General features: G+C 35.8%; 1 protein-coding gene across 2 annotated transcripts in view; it reads left to right on the top strand.

Moving 5' to 3' along the window:
• Positions 1-13,319, top strand: part of CELF2 (CUGBP Elav-like family member 2) — an 835,274-nt gene that overhangs the window by 7,680 nt on the left and 814,275 nt on the right. The gene's annotated exons all lie outside the window — the stretch shown is intronic.

The following is a 13,319-nucleotide window of genomic DNA, read 5'->3' as shown; positions in this document are numbered from 1 at the left end:
AACCAAAGGTGTTCACTGTGAAACCAGTACAGAAATTAAGATAGTACAGAACATTTCCATCCATACAAAATTTCCTTGTCTCCCTTTGTAGTCAATCCTGTGCTCCACACCTAGCCTTTAGGCAACCACTGATTTGCTCTCTGTTGCTACAGGTTAATTTACATTTTATAAAATTGCATGTAAATGGCCTCATGCAGTATGTACTCTTCTGTGTGTGGCTTGTGTCATTCAGCATAACGCCTTCAGATTCATACATATTGTTATGTGCATCAGTAGATTTTTTTAAGTTTCTTTATTTTGAGAGAGAAATAAAGAAAGCACAAGTTGGGGAGGGGCAGAGAGAGAATCCCAAGCAGGCTCTGCTCTGTCAGCGCGGAGCTCCCTGCAGGACTCGAACTCATGAGATCATGACCTGAGCTGAAATCGGGTGTTGGATGCTTCAGCGATTGAGCCACCCAGGTGCCCCACATCAGTAGATTTTCTTTTGTTGCTGCATTGTATGAATATGCCATACTTTGTGTATCCATTCATCTGTTGACAGGCATTTAGGTAGTTTCCATTTGGAAGCTATTATCAACAAAGCTGTATGAACATTCACCTACAAGTGTTCATGTGGCCATAGGAGGAGTTCTTTGCACTCAGGTAATAGATAAAAGTGAGAATGCTGGATCCTATGATAGGCGTATATTTAACTTTATAAGGACAAACCAAGCATTTTCCCGAAGTGTAAAATTTTATGCTTTATCCAGCAGTGTACCAGGATTCTAGTTGCTAGATACCTTTGTCAACAGTTGAAACTGCCACTCTTTCCCATTTTAGCCATTCTAATGGGTATGTGGTGCTATCTCACTATGGTTTTAATCAGTATTCCCTGAGAAGTTAGGACGCTGAACATCTTTTTATATGCTCACTGCCTTATTGTGAGGTGTCTGTTCAAATCTTTTGTCCATTTTTCTCTTAATGTTTAGTTGTAGGAGTTCCTTTCATATTTTGGGGAGAAGTCTTTTTCAAATATCTGTATGGAGAATATTTCCTCCCAGTATGTGACTTTTCTTTTTGTATCTTTTGGAGCACCTGGGTGGCTCAGTCAGCTAAGCGTCCAACTCTTGATTTTTGACTCAGGTCATGACCTCACAGTTCATGAGATGGAGCCCTGTGTTGGGCTCTGCACTTGGGATTACATCTCTCTCTCTCTCTCTCTCTCTCTCTCTCTCTCTCTCTCTCTTTCAAAATAAATGAATAAACCTTAAAAACATTGTGTCTTTCAAGGAGCATTTTTTTTCAATTTGGATTAATCCTAATTAAACATACTATATAATCAGTGTATGAATTTTTTTCTTCTATGGTTCATACTTTTTGTGTTCTCTCTAAGACATCACCTATTAGGAAGTGAAAAATATTTTTCTTTTGTTTCCCCCTATAAGTTTTATAATTTCAGTTTTAATATGTAGATCTATGATCCATGTTAATTTTTATCTTTGGTATAAGGTGAAAAATCAAGGTTCATCTTTTTTTATGGATATGTAAATGCTTCAATAGCATTACTGATAAACTCTTTCTCCCAATTAAATGATCTTGAACCGTTTGCCAAAAACCAATCGACCATATATGTGTTGGTTGTTTTCTGGAATCTCTGTTGAGTTACATAATCTATGCTTTCACAGTTCCACACTGTAGAGATTCCCCTGGCTTCGTACTAAGTCCTGAAAACAGGTAGTGTAAGTTCTTTTTCAAAATTACTTTGGCTATTCTAAGTTGTTGTCATTTTCATATATTTTTAGGATTAGCTTGTAAATTTTTCCCTCAAAAAGGCTGCTGAAATTTTTATTAGAGTTTTATTTAATATATAGTTCAATTTGTAGAGCTGACATTTTAACTACCTTGAGTCTCCATCCATGAACATTTATTTAGTTGTTCTTTAGTTTCAGCAATGGGTTGTACTTTGTGTAAACAAGTATATTACCATTTTTGTTAAATTTATGAATTAAGTATACAATGCATTTGGATGTTATTAAGGTGGACTTGTATTTTCTTTTATTTCATTTCGAGCTTCTGTTGCTAGTATATATAAATACTTGTGGCTTTTGTGTACTCACCTCCCATAATGCTATCCTGACAAATTTACTTATTAGTTCTAGTGCATATTTTTTGCATATGTATTTCTTAGGACTTTCCAAATACAATGTCAACTTTTGATCAAAACACTTCATCTTTTCAAATTTATATTTCTTTTATTCCTCATCTTAACTGGTTGAAATAGCCAGGATTTCCAGTAAAACATTGAATCTAAATAGTGAGAATGAACATCCCTTCTTGTTCTCCGTCTTAGGGGGAGCATTCAGTCTTTCACCAGAGTATGATTTCCATGAAGGGTTTTTCAACACACCCTTTACCAAATAAGGAAGTCTTCTTTTCCTCCTTTGCTGAAAGTCTTAACAATGAAAGGGTATTGTCTTTCTATATACTGAGGACTTATTTGCTAATATTTTTATTAAGGATCTTTGTGTTTTTGTTCATGAAGGTACGGGTTGGCTCCTTTCTTCTCTTTTAATGAATTTGTCTGCTGTGCTCTCAGAATAATATTTATCTTATAAGATAGGCTGGAAAGTATCCTTCCTTCTTTATTTTCTGAAAGATTTTGTGTAGGATTAGGATTTTTTTTTCCCTAGATGTTTGATAGAATTTATCAATAAGGTAGCTGGGCCTGGAGTTTTCTTTGTGGGAACACTTTTAGTTACAAATTCAATTTCATTCATAGATACAGAATTATTTAAATTTTCTGTCTCATCTTATGTTAACTTCAGCCATTTGTGTTAGTCAAGGAATTTGTATATTTTATCTGAGCTATCACAATTATAACCATAAAATGTTCATCATATTCTCATATCCTCTGAGTGCTATAGGATTAGTAGTAGAATTTTGGCTTTCTTAATATTAGTAGTTAGTGTTTTCTGTTTTGCTTTTTTTAATCTGTCCATTCATTTTCTACTTCTGCTGTAGCGTATTGCCAAAACCTTAGTGACTTAAGCAATTTAATAAGTTTCTTACTGTGTAGTTCTGTATATCAGAAGATCTCACTGGGCCAAAACCAAAGCATCAACTGAACCACATTCATTTCAGGAGGCTTGGGAGAAGGATCTGTTTCCTCACTTGTTTGTATTTTTGGCAAAATTTGATTCCTTGCAGTTGTAGACTGAGACCCCTTTCCTTTGCTGATATCAGCTGGGGGTCATTTCCATCTTCTAAAGGTAATTTCTGGGTTTATGGACTCCTTCTTCTACCTTTGAAGTTGGAAATGGTGAGTCAAGTCCCTTTCACCCTTCAAATCTTCCTTCCTTCTTCCATCTTATTCTTTAACCCAACTGGGAAAGTTCCTCCACTTGCAGAGACGCAGGTGATGGCATTGGGCCGATCCAAATATTGCAGGAGAATCTCCCCATCTCAGGGCTGTAGTCACATCTGCAAAGTTTTTCTTGTCATCTAAGGTCACATATTTACAGGTTCCAGGGATTAGAGCATAGATATCTTTGGGAGTCCAGTTTACTTCTTTCTATGCTAGAAGCATACCTAATTGACTTTGCCCTTTTTTTCTTTTTCTAATATATGCCGTTGAACCTGTAAAATTTCCCCAACCACCACATTAGCTATGTTCCACAAATTTTCATTCATATTATCTTCATTTTTTATTCCATTCAGGATAATTTTAATTTATTTGTGATTGCTTCTTTCTCCCATGGTTTTTAAGAAGTGCGTTACTTAATTTCTAGATACTTTGACTTTTTCTATATATATTGTTTTTTGTTGCTGATATTTGTTTTAATTCCATTCTAGTCAGAGAACTTAATAATTTCATAATTTTTAGATTTATGTCCCAATGTATGGCTCACCCTGGTGAAAATTCCAAATGTTCATAGAAAGAATATGTATTCTGCAGTTTTTGGTGAAGTGTTCTATGACTGCCAGTGAGGTTGATAAATAATGTCCTTCCGACCTTATATTTTCTAATTGATTTTTCATCTGTTTGTCTTATCAATTACTGATTAAGTCTCCATCCATGATTAGAGATTCGTCTCTTTCTCCCACTTAGTTTCTCTTAGATTTTGATCCATGAGTTTGAAGTTTATTATTAGTTTTATTATTTTTGATTAACTTTTCCTTTCTTCCCTTCTTTGTGTTAATCAGATCTTTCTGAAAATTTCATTTTAATTTATGTTTTGGTTTTCTATTTATATCTTTCTGAATTATTTTCCCATGATTTCTTAGAAATTAAAATACACATTCTAAAATTAATTGTAACATTCTAATAGGATATTTCCATTTACCCTCTCTCTTCTAAGCTATTGTTACATAATTATATTTATATACATTATAATCTTATCTAGTTAGGAGATAAACTAGTAAATTAGTTTTGTTTTTTGTTTGTATGGTTTGCTTGTTTTTAGGGGTTAATTTTTTGTGGGGGTTGTTTGTTTTGCTTTGGACTACCATTTCTCTTTTAAAGAAATTAAGAAAAGAAATATGTTTATAGAGGCTGAACACCTTCCCTTACATTATTTGTAATACAATTCTGATAATAAATTTTCTCAGTTTTTGTTTATCTGAAAATGTTTTCATTTCACTTTATTTTTTAGGATGACTTTAGCATTTATTATTGACACCTTTTTTTTTTCTTTTAGTATTTTATTGTGTCATTTCAGTATCTTCTGGCCTCCATAGTTCATGTGTAGAAGTCAATAAATCATAGCATTCTGCACCTATTATTAATGTGTATGTTTTCTCTGGCTGAGTTTAAGATTTTATTTGTTATCTTTGGATATCAACAGTTTAACTACAATATTTTAAGAATATTTTTCTTTATTAAGTTACTTGTATCTGAATTTAACAGTTTCCATCAAATTTGGGAAAGATTCTGCTATTTTTCATTCAAAAAAAATGTTTTCTGATCATTTCTCCCTCTCTTTTAGGAACTCCAACTACGTGTATAACAGTTTACCCGATATTCTCTCATAGGCCTCTTAGACTCTATTTTCCTTCGTTCTTTTTTTCTCTATTTTTCTAATTGGGTAATTTGCATTGGTCAATCTTCAAGTTTCATGATAGCTTATTCTGCTATCTACAATATACTATTAAGCCTATCTAGTTAATTTTTAGAGTTTATTGAGTTTTTCAGTTATCAAATTTCTTTTCTACAGATTTATTTCTTTTTTTAAGTTTCTTATATTTTCACTCACTGGCATCATATTTTCTTTAATTATTTGAACATATTTGTAATCACTGCTTTAAAGTTTTTATCTCCTAAATCCACACCTGGGATCACTGGAAGTCAGTTTCTGTTGACTGTCTTTGTTTCTATTTATGGATCACACTTTCTGTATCTTTGCATGTCTAGTAATTTTTGGTTGTAAACTGGACATTAAAGATAGTACATTGTTGTGACATTGGATTTTGTAGTATTCTGAGAATTGTGCTTAATTCAGTTAATCTTCCTGAACATGAAACTCAATGTTTTTTTTCTTGTAGTATGCAACTACTGATATCTCTAGACTGTTCTTACGAATTCCAAATGCTTTTATTAGTGTAACCTCTTGGAGTTCTTCCCTGTGCTTGTGTAATCTGACAATGAGGGATTTTGGCCAAGATTTTATTCATATTTTGGGACTCCCCTTTCTATAGCCTTTTGCCTCTAGGAATTTCCTTCTAAATCTAGCTTGTGTGGCATATCCTTAGGATCTCACTTTTGAAACTTCAAATCCCTGAGGCTTCAGCCTTCTGCTGGCTATGTTTCATGCAACTGGAAAATGTATTCAGCTTAGAAAGCAGAAAAATTATATATCTTGCCCCATGCATCTTTTATCTTTCAAAAGTAGATTCCTCTCTGACCTCTTCCTGCTTTGTTGCAAGCCCTATAGAATTTTTCCTCACCATGCATAGTATATCTGTCAGCTAGACACTGCATTTTTGGTTTCCTTCCTCTGCAATTGTCATGCTCTCAGAGCTTCATCTTTACATTTCCAAGTGCTTTGCCAGCCATAAATTCTGATTTCTGCACACATTTGACAAGGCTTTGTTTTTCTACCACCATTTTCCTCTATTGTCACCGTGGGAATTGGGAAATACTCCCAATTCTTACACTTTGTAACTATGTGTTTCTTTCTTTCTTTTTTTTAAAGAATAAACTGTTCACGGCTTTTGTACACTGTTGGACACATCCAGTATCTTGAAATTAATAGGGTTTTTTTTATGTTTTATCTAGTTTTTATCATTGTTATCTGTGGAAGGGTTGGCACAACCACTTAACTCTACTGTCATGACTAAGTTCCTTTTGTAGGTATATTAATGTATTTTCTGTGTCTGATATGTCATAGGGACTATTTAAAAAGTAAGAAAGAAACTAATCCAAAGAGAAAACTCTTTGACTTCTTCATATATGACAATTTAAACCTGCCCTGTGGTTATTACATCTCTTATTAAATGGTTAATACATTCACAACTCACTCATTTTAAGAATTGAAAGCACTCAATTTTATGAAAAGGTATATGAATAAAGAGCATTTCATTAAGTTTTTTTCTAGTTTAGAACAAACTGACAAGATTCCAGTCCACTAATCTAACAACATCAAGGTCTCATTGTAGATGACTACGGACTCCAGTGATGATTATAAGTATGTTAGTGTCATATATAAGGTAGATAGTGAAGTAATCAGTTGTCTATCCTTATTATTTAACTCGGGCTTCAAAGAGTGACTATCAAGTACCACTGGACGAAACTGGGTGATCACAGTACCAATCGTTGGTTTTCTCCCTCGTCCTCCTCAAAATGCTGTTTACAATGATAACAAGCAAATACACATGAAAGAATATGCATTGGGGAGTAAGCAGTTCACCTGTGTCTATGAATATAAGAATTAAATATCCTTGCCATTGTGCTTTTGGGCACTATTGCGCATTATATTGTATCCCACCACAAAAAGATATATGTTCAGGTCCTCATCCCCAATACCTCACACTGTGACTTCAGTGGAAATAGAGTCATTATGGACAGAATTGGTAAAGTTTTAGAGAACATCCAGGCATAGGATGAGTTCCTAATCTAGTATGACTGGTGGGCTTAATAGGATTCCATGTGAAGACAGAGACATGCAGGGAGAACCCCTTATGACAAGAAAGCAGATATTATAGTCATGCAGCTTCCAGCCAATGAACATCAAGATTACTGTCATACCACCAAAAGGTAGAAGGAGGCAAGAAAGGATTCACTTACAGATTATAGAGGAACATGGCCCTTCCAGCACCTTGATTTTGAACTTCTAGCCTCCAGAACTGTGAGACAATACATTTCTATTATTCTAAGCCACCCAGTTCATGGTGCTTTTTTATGACAACCCTAGGAAACCAATAAAGGTGCCATTGCTAGATACATGATTTGCAGGTCTAAGTAAAAATAGTCATTTCAGAAAAGTAGTCATTTTTCTTTTTTTTAAACTTTTTAAAATTTGTTTAATGTTTATTTTTGAGAGAGAGAAAAAAAGAGTGAGAGCAGGGGAGGGGCAGAGAGAGAGGGAGACACAGAACCCAAAGCAGGCTCCAGGCTCTGAACTGTCACCACAGAGCCTGATGCAAGGCTCAAACTCACAAACCACGAGATCATGACCTGAGCCGAAGCCAGACGTTTAACTGACTGAGCCACCCACGTGCCCCTAGGTAGTCATTTTTCTAAGGTGGTTGATCCAATCACTGTGCTTCTTGGTATTTGCCCAAAGCAACTAAGGACATATGTCCACATGAAAACCCATTACGATGTTTATAGCAGCTTTACTCATAGTTAACAAAACTCGGAAGCAACTAAGCCTCCCTTCAACAGGTGAACGGATAAATACACTATGGTATATGCCTTCTGCCCATCCAGATGACCAACAGACACATGAAAAGATGCTCAACATTGCTTATCATCAGGGAAATACAAATCAAAACCACATTGAGATACCAGCTCACACCAGTCAGAGTGGCTAAAATGAATAACTCAGGAAACAACAGATGTTGACAAGGATGTGGAGAAAGGGAACCCTCTTGCACTGTTGGTGGGAATGCAAACTGGTGCAGCCACTCTGGAAAATGGTGTGAAGGTTCCTCAGAAAGTTAAAAATAGCATTACCCTATGACCCAGCAATAGCACAACTAGGAATTTATCCAAAGGATACAGGGTGCTGACTCATAGGGGCACATGTACCCCAATGTTTATCGCAGCACTATCAATAATTGCTAAATTATGAAAAGAGTCCAAATGTCCATCGACTGATGAATGGATAAAGAAGATGTGCTATATATATATATAAAGGAATACTACTCAGTGATGTAAAAGAATGAAATCTTGCCATTTACAACAGTGTGGATGGAACTGGAGGGTATTATGCTAAGTGAAATAAGTCAGCCAGAGAAAGGCAGATATCGTATGTTTTCACTCATATGTGGAATTTGAGAAACTTAACAGAAGATCATGGGGGAAGAGAAGGAAAAAAAATAGTTACAGAGAGGGAGGCAAACCACAAGAGACTCTTAAATACAGAGAACAAACTGAGGATTGATGGGGGTGGGAAGTCTGGAGGGGGTGAGAAGAATGGGTGATGGGCATTGAGGAGGGCACTTGTTGGGATGAGCACTGGGTATTGTATGTAAGTGATGAATCATGGGAATCTACTCCTGAAGCCAAGAATACACTGTATACACTGTATCTTAGCTAAGTTGACAATAAATTATATTAAAAAAATAAAAATAAAAAAACTATGGTGCACCAAAACAATGTAATATTTTCAGCACTAAAAGAAATGAGTTATTAAGCCATGAAAAGAATGGCAGAAACTTAAGTGCATATTCCTAAGTGAAAGAGGCCAAACTGCAAAGGTTACATACTGTAGGAGTCCAACTATATGACTTTCTGGAAAAGGCAAAACTGTAGAGACAGTAAAAATATCAGTGGTTGCCAGTGGTTGGAGGGGAAGGGATGAATAGGCAGAGAACAGAGGATTTCAAGGGCAGTGAAACTACTCTGCATAACACTATAATGATAGCTACATGCCATTATATGCTTGTCTAAACCCATATAATGTCCAACACCAAGAGTGAACCCTAATGTAAACTATGGACTTTGGGTGATGATGATGCATCAATCCTGGTGGGGGATGTTGACTATGGGGAAGGCTGTGTGTTGCGGGGGCGGTGGGGGGAGGGGGAGGTTTGCAGGGATTGTATGGGAAATTGTCGTTTCTTCCTCTCAACTTCCTCGCAAACCTAAAACCACTGGAAAAAAACTTAAGCCTTTTTTAAAAAAAGAAATAGGTCGTTGTAGATCATGGACAACTATAATTACAACTCTGTCTAGCATATATTGGTGCTGTTTTTGATTCAGAGAGTTTTTGTGTGACTGCTGTAATATAATGGGTGAGCCCCAAAATGTTTCATCTCTCTGGTCTGCCCAAGTCATATTCATAGCTAAGTAGGTAGAGCAAATGGAAATATCTGGTGGGCATTCAGACATCCAAAATTTTGGAGATAATCTTTTCTTAATTAAAAACATTGTCAATCACATTTGCATACCCCTACCTGGTCCTTCTTATCTTTTTGCCTCAGACATTTTCTAGGCAGAAGATTATCATTGTGTAATATCCCTAAAAATTAAATATGATTAACAGACCCATAGCCTGTCTTTGTATGGCCCATGAGCTAAGAATGTTTTTACATTTTTAAGAGTTGTAAAACAAAACCAAAAAAAAGCAAGAAAGAAAAGGAAGGAAAGGAAGAAAGGAAGGAGGGAGGGAGGGAAGGAAGAGGAGAGAGAGAGAAAGAGAAATTGGAGATAGAAACTGTGTAACCTTGCAACACTTAAAATAGTTGTAAACTGGCTCTTAATAGAAAACAAAAATTTTTCCAACCCCTGAACTATAGGATTTATAATATTTTAAACAGCATAACATAGAATCTTTATATTCTTCATATTATTTTAGTAAGCATATCAATAACTGCTCCCCAGGGAAAATAGATCCTTCACATAATGTGGCAGGCTATTTATTTCTGCCCTGACAATATCAGTAATACAATTTAATCCTACAGACGAGATTCTTTCAGAAGTTGTTTTGATCTTCTTATGGTTGAGTCACTGCCAAACATCAATTAAAAATATCACTCAGGTATGAGTTTCCATATGAGCAGTTTTCTTACATACCCTTCAAGGGAAAAGATGGCCATCAGCTTTTCTATCTTTTGTCTGATAGAAGATTATGTTCTGCAGCACGTAAATTGCTTTTGTCAGCAGGCGAGCCAAGCCTTCGATGGGAAAAACTATAGACCCCAATGCTGTTTGCTTCTCAATTACATTATGGGTTTTCACCCACTAAAAGATGAAATCTGGCCGATGTGAGGCTGTTTTGATTTATTGAAGCCTACCACCCCAGTTATACTTCTTCATTATAAACTGCATTAACATTACACATTTTGTACAATTTGTGCCTACTAGTATTCAAATACTTTCCAGAAAATGCCCAATTTAGAAGGAAGGGCCTAACATATATACATTTCTCTTTATAGCAACTGAGGCATCTTTACTACATTTAATTTTAGATCAGGGAAAGCAATCCATTCTAGAAGACAAAGACCTCTCTAAATTTGCCCAAATCCAAAAACAGAGTTATATAGCAATTAGAGGAAAATGATTTTTCCATTTTGTTTGGACTCACCATGAATACAGTCCATGAGAAAGAATTCTAAATAAATTATTAAATCAAAATGACAGAAGTGACTGCCATTCAGGGACTGTGGCCATAAGAAGTCAGTAACTCATGAACACAATTGACCATGTCTTTCTTTAGCCCCAGACATTTCTGGAAACAGACCTCTATTATTTCTGGCTGGAACAATTTCAGCTTTAAAAGCATTCACAATAAATTACTGGCAGCAACTGAATATTTTATCTGGTTTGGGAGCAGTAAGAGGGTAAAAGCACAAAGAATAGGTTAAAGTAATTGTTTTTGTTTGGTGGGGTTTGGTAAAACTGGAAGGAGTTCTTAATCTTTCTTTTGTTCATGCTCCCTGCCCTGTGACCCCTGCCCCTCTATTACCACATTGGCAAAGCACTTGTGAAGCCCTGAGTTTTTATATAACTTTCTTTCTCTTCAAGCAAGGACTGCCACTCACATTCTGAAATGGGTGGAGAAGGAAAGAGACGCCCTCTCCTACTTTTACCTCAGTCTTTATCTAGATTATTTCTAAACTGGTGGGAGTGAGAGAAACATGATGACTTTATCAACTTGTCTGTAAATCTCACCACCAAAAAAAGGCAAAGCCCTCTTGTTCTAAGGTATGACCTACTTGGAAGTTGTGATTAAGAACATGATATTTGAAACCAGACAGATCCTAGCTTAAAGTTCTGGATCTTCCACAGGACCTTGGGGAAGGTATTTATTATCTCCAAGCTTCAATTTATTCGCTTGGAAAATGGGAATATTCACACCTTCCTCAGTGACTCATTGTGTGAAATAAATGTCATGAGGTATGCAATCCTCTAATTTAATGGTTTCTTAATAAATTATTTATTAGTATGACTATTCACAATTTAACCCTGTACACCTTTTTTCTGTTCAAAGAAAGTATAACTGTGCATTAAATATCTTAACCAAGCATTATTAAGCTTGACCTGTAAATTTACCCCGGTTCCAAAGAACTATTTCCATTGCCTAGAATCTTTGTGGACTCTGGACCTTGCCTGCTCTATGGAAATCGAGTTCCCAGCTCTTTGTCTACTCAATAGTTCAATAGTGGTTAATCTATTTAGAAATAAAACTCCCAAATGGAATCATACATGTAACCCCAGTATATAACACAGTCAAAGGAAAAGTCACTCTAGTTTCCACAGAAGTGGAGACCAGAGCTTCACCTTACAGGCCTCTGAATAATGCCTGAAGGACCCCAGACTTCATTAACCCCTTAGGAAAACCACTACTGTAGTGGATCTCCCAGACCAAGTTCAGTGTTCAGGTTCCTGGAGGACCGGCTCTCCCATTGTGTAACTCCACTCCTATCCCTGCACATGGACACCTGCAACGCAAGCTCTATTAGCCCAGCCTTTTGCTCCCTCAGTTTGAGGTTAAGTTAGAACAATTTGGGGATGTAGTTTTTTTGGAATCACTGAAGGTTTTGATGAGATATTCATATTTTAACAAGCTTCCCAAGTGGATAGAGATGCTGCCTCATTTGAGAATCACTGCTAAAAAGGCAACATGGTCGTAGATTTCCTAACTCCCAAATTGAAGGGAACGAACTCACTCTCTTATTTAAGCATTTGAGGATGGCTGTTTAACACCTGCTTTTGAAAATGAGGATCAGAAAGAATAACTAAAAATCTGGATATTTTATTTATTTTTTATATAAAATTTTTGTTTATTTATTTTCAGAGAGAGAAAGTGAGACAGAGACAGTACGAGTCAGGGAAGGGCAGAGAGAGAGAAAGAGAATCCCAAGCAGACTCTGTACTGTCAGCACAGAGCATGATGCAGGGCTCAATCTCACAATTCAGAGATCCATGACCTGAGCCAAAATCAAGAGTCAGATGTTCAACTAACCGAGTTCAACTAAAACCGAGTTTTAAAGAAAACTCAAAATGAAAAAAGAGTCATCTACATTTCAGTAAATCAACCTTTTGAGAACTGTTTTCTAAACAGTCCATTACTTATTTCTCATCTCAAACATAATTCATGTTTTTTGTTGTTGTTGTGTACACTTTAATATTATTCGTATAGTAAGGAGTCCTCAGTGTATTTTTAAAGAAGGAAGATTTGAATGTGCTACTTTTCTCTAGGTCCTTATTGTTTAGTTTAAACAACTGCCTCCTTAGAGAGTCCTCCCTTGAACACTGAATTCATAGTAGTGAACAAGTCATTCTCCTTGACATCAAACTTTTAATTTTCTCTATATCATCTTTTCCATATATTTTCATGTTTATTTATTTATGAACTTATTTATTTGTTTGTTCTTTCCACTTATTGAATTTGCTCCATGAGCACAGGAACTTGGACTTACATCAAGGGCCTGGCCATTTTGGCTCATAATGAATATTATTGAATGAAGAATGAATGAATGAACTAGTTAAGTGAGCCCTTGCTTTGAACTACCACAAAGAGAATTCTTTGGGGTGAGAAAAGTATGACAAAGGAAAAATTGTCTTGGCAACAATTTAACTCCAAAGTTAAGGTAATCAGATTCCCCATTCTCCATTTCCCCCCCCCCCCTTTTTTTTTTAATTTTTTTTTCAACGTTTATTTATTTTTGGGACA

The sequence above is a fragment of the Herpailurus yagouaroundi genome, unplaced genomic scaffold, assembly GCF_014898765.1.
Source record: "Herpailurus yagouaroundi ecotype Mexico unplaced genomic scaffold, PumYag 203, whole genome shotgun sequence".
NCBI lineage: Eukaryota > Metazoa > Chordata > Mammalia > Carnivora > Felidae > Herpailurus > Herpailurus yagouaroundi.
This window is presented reverse-complemented; position numbering and strand designations above follow the sequence as displayed.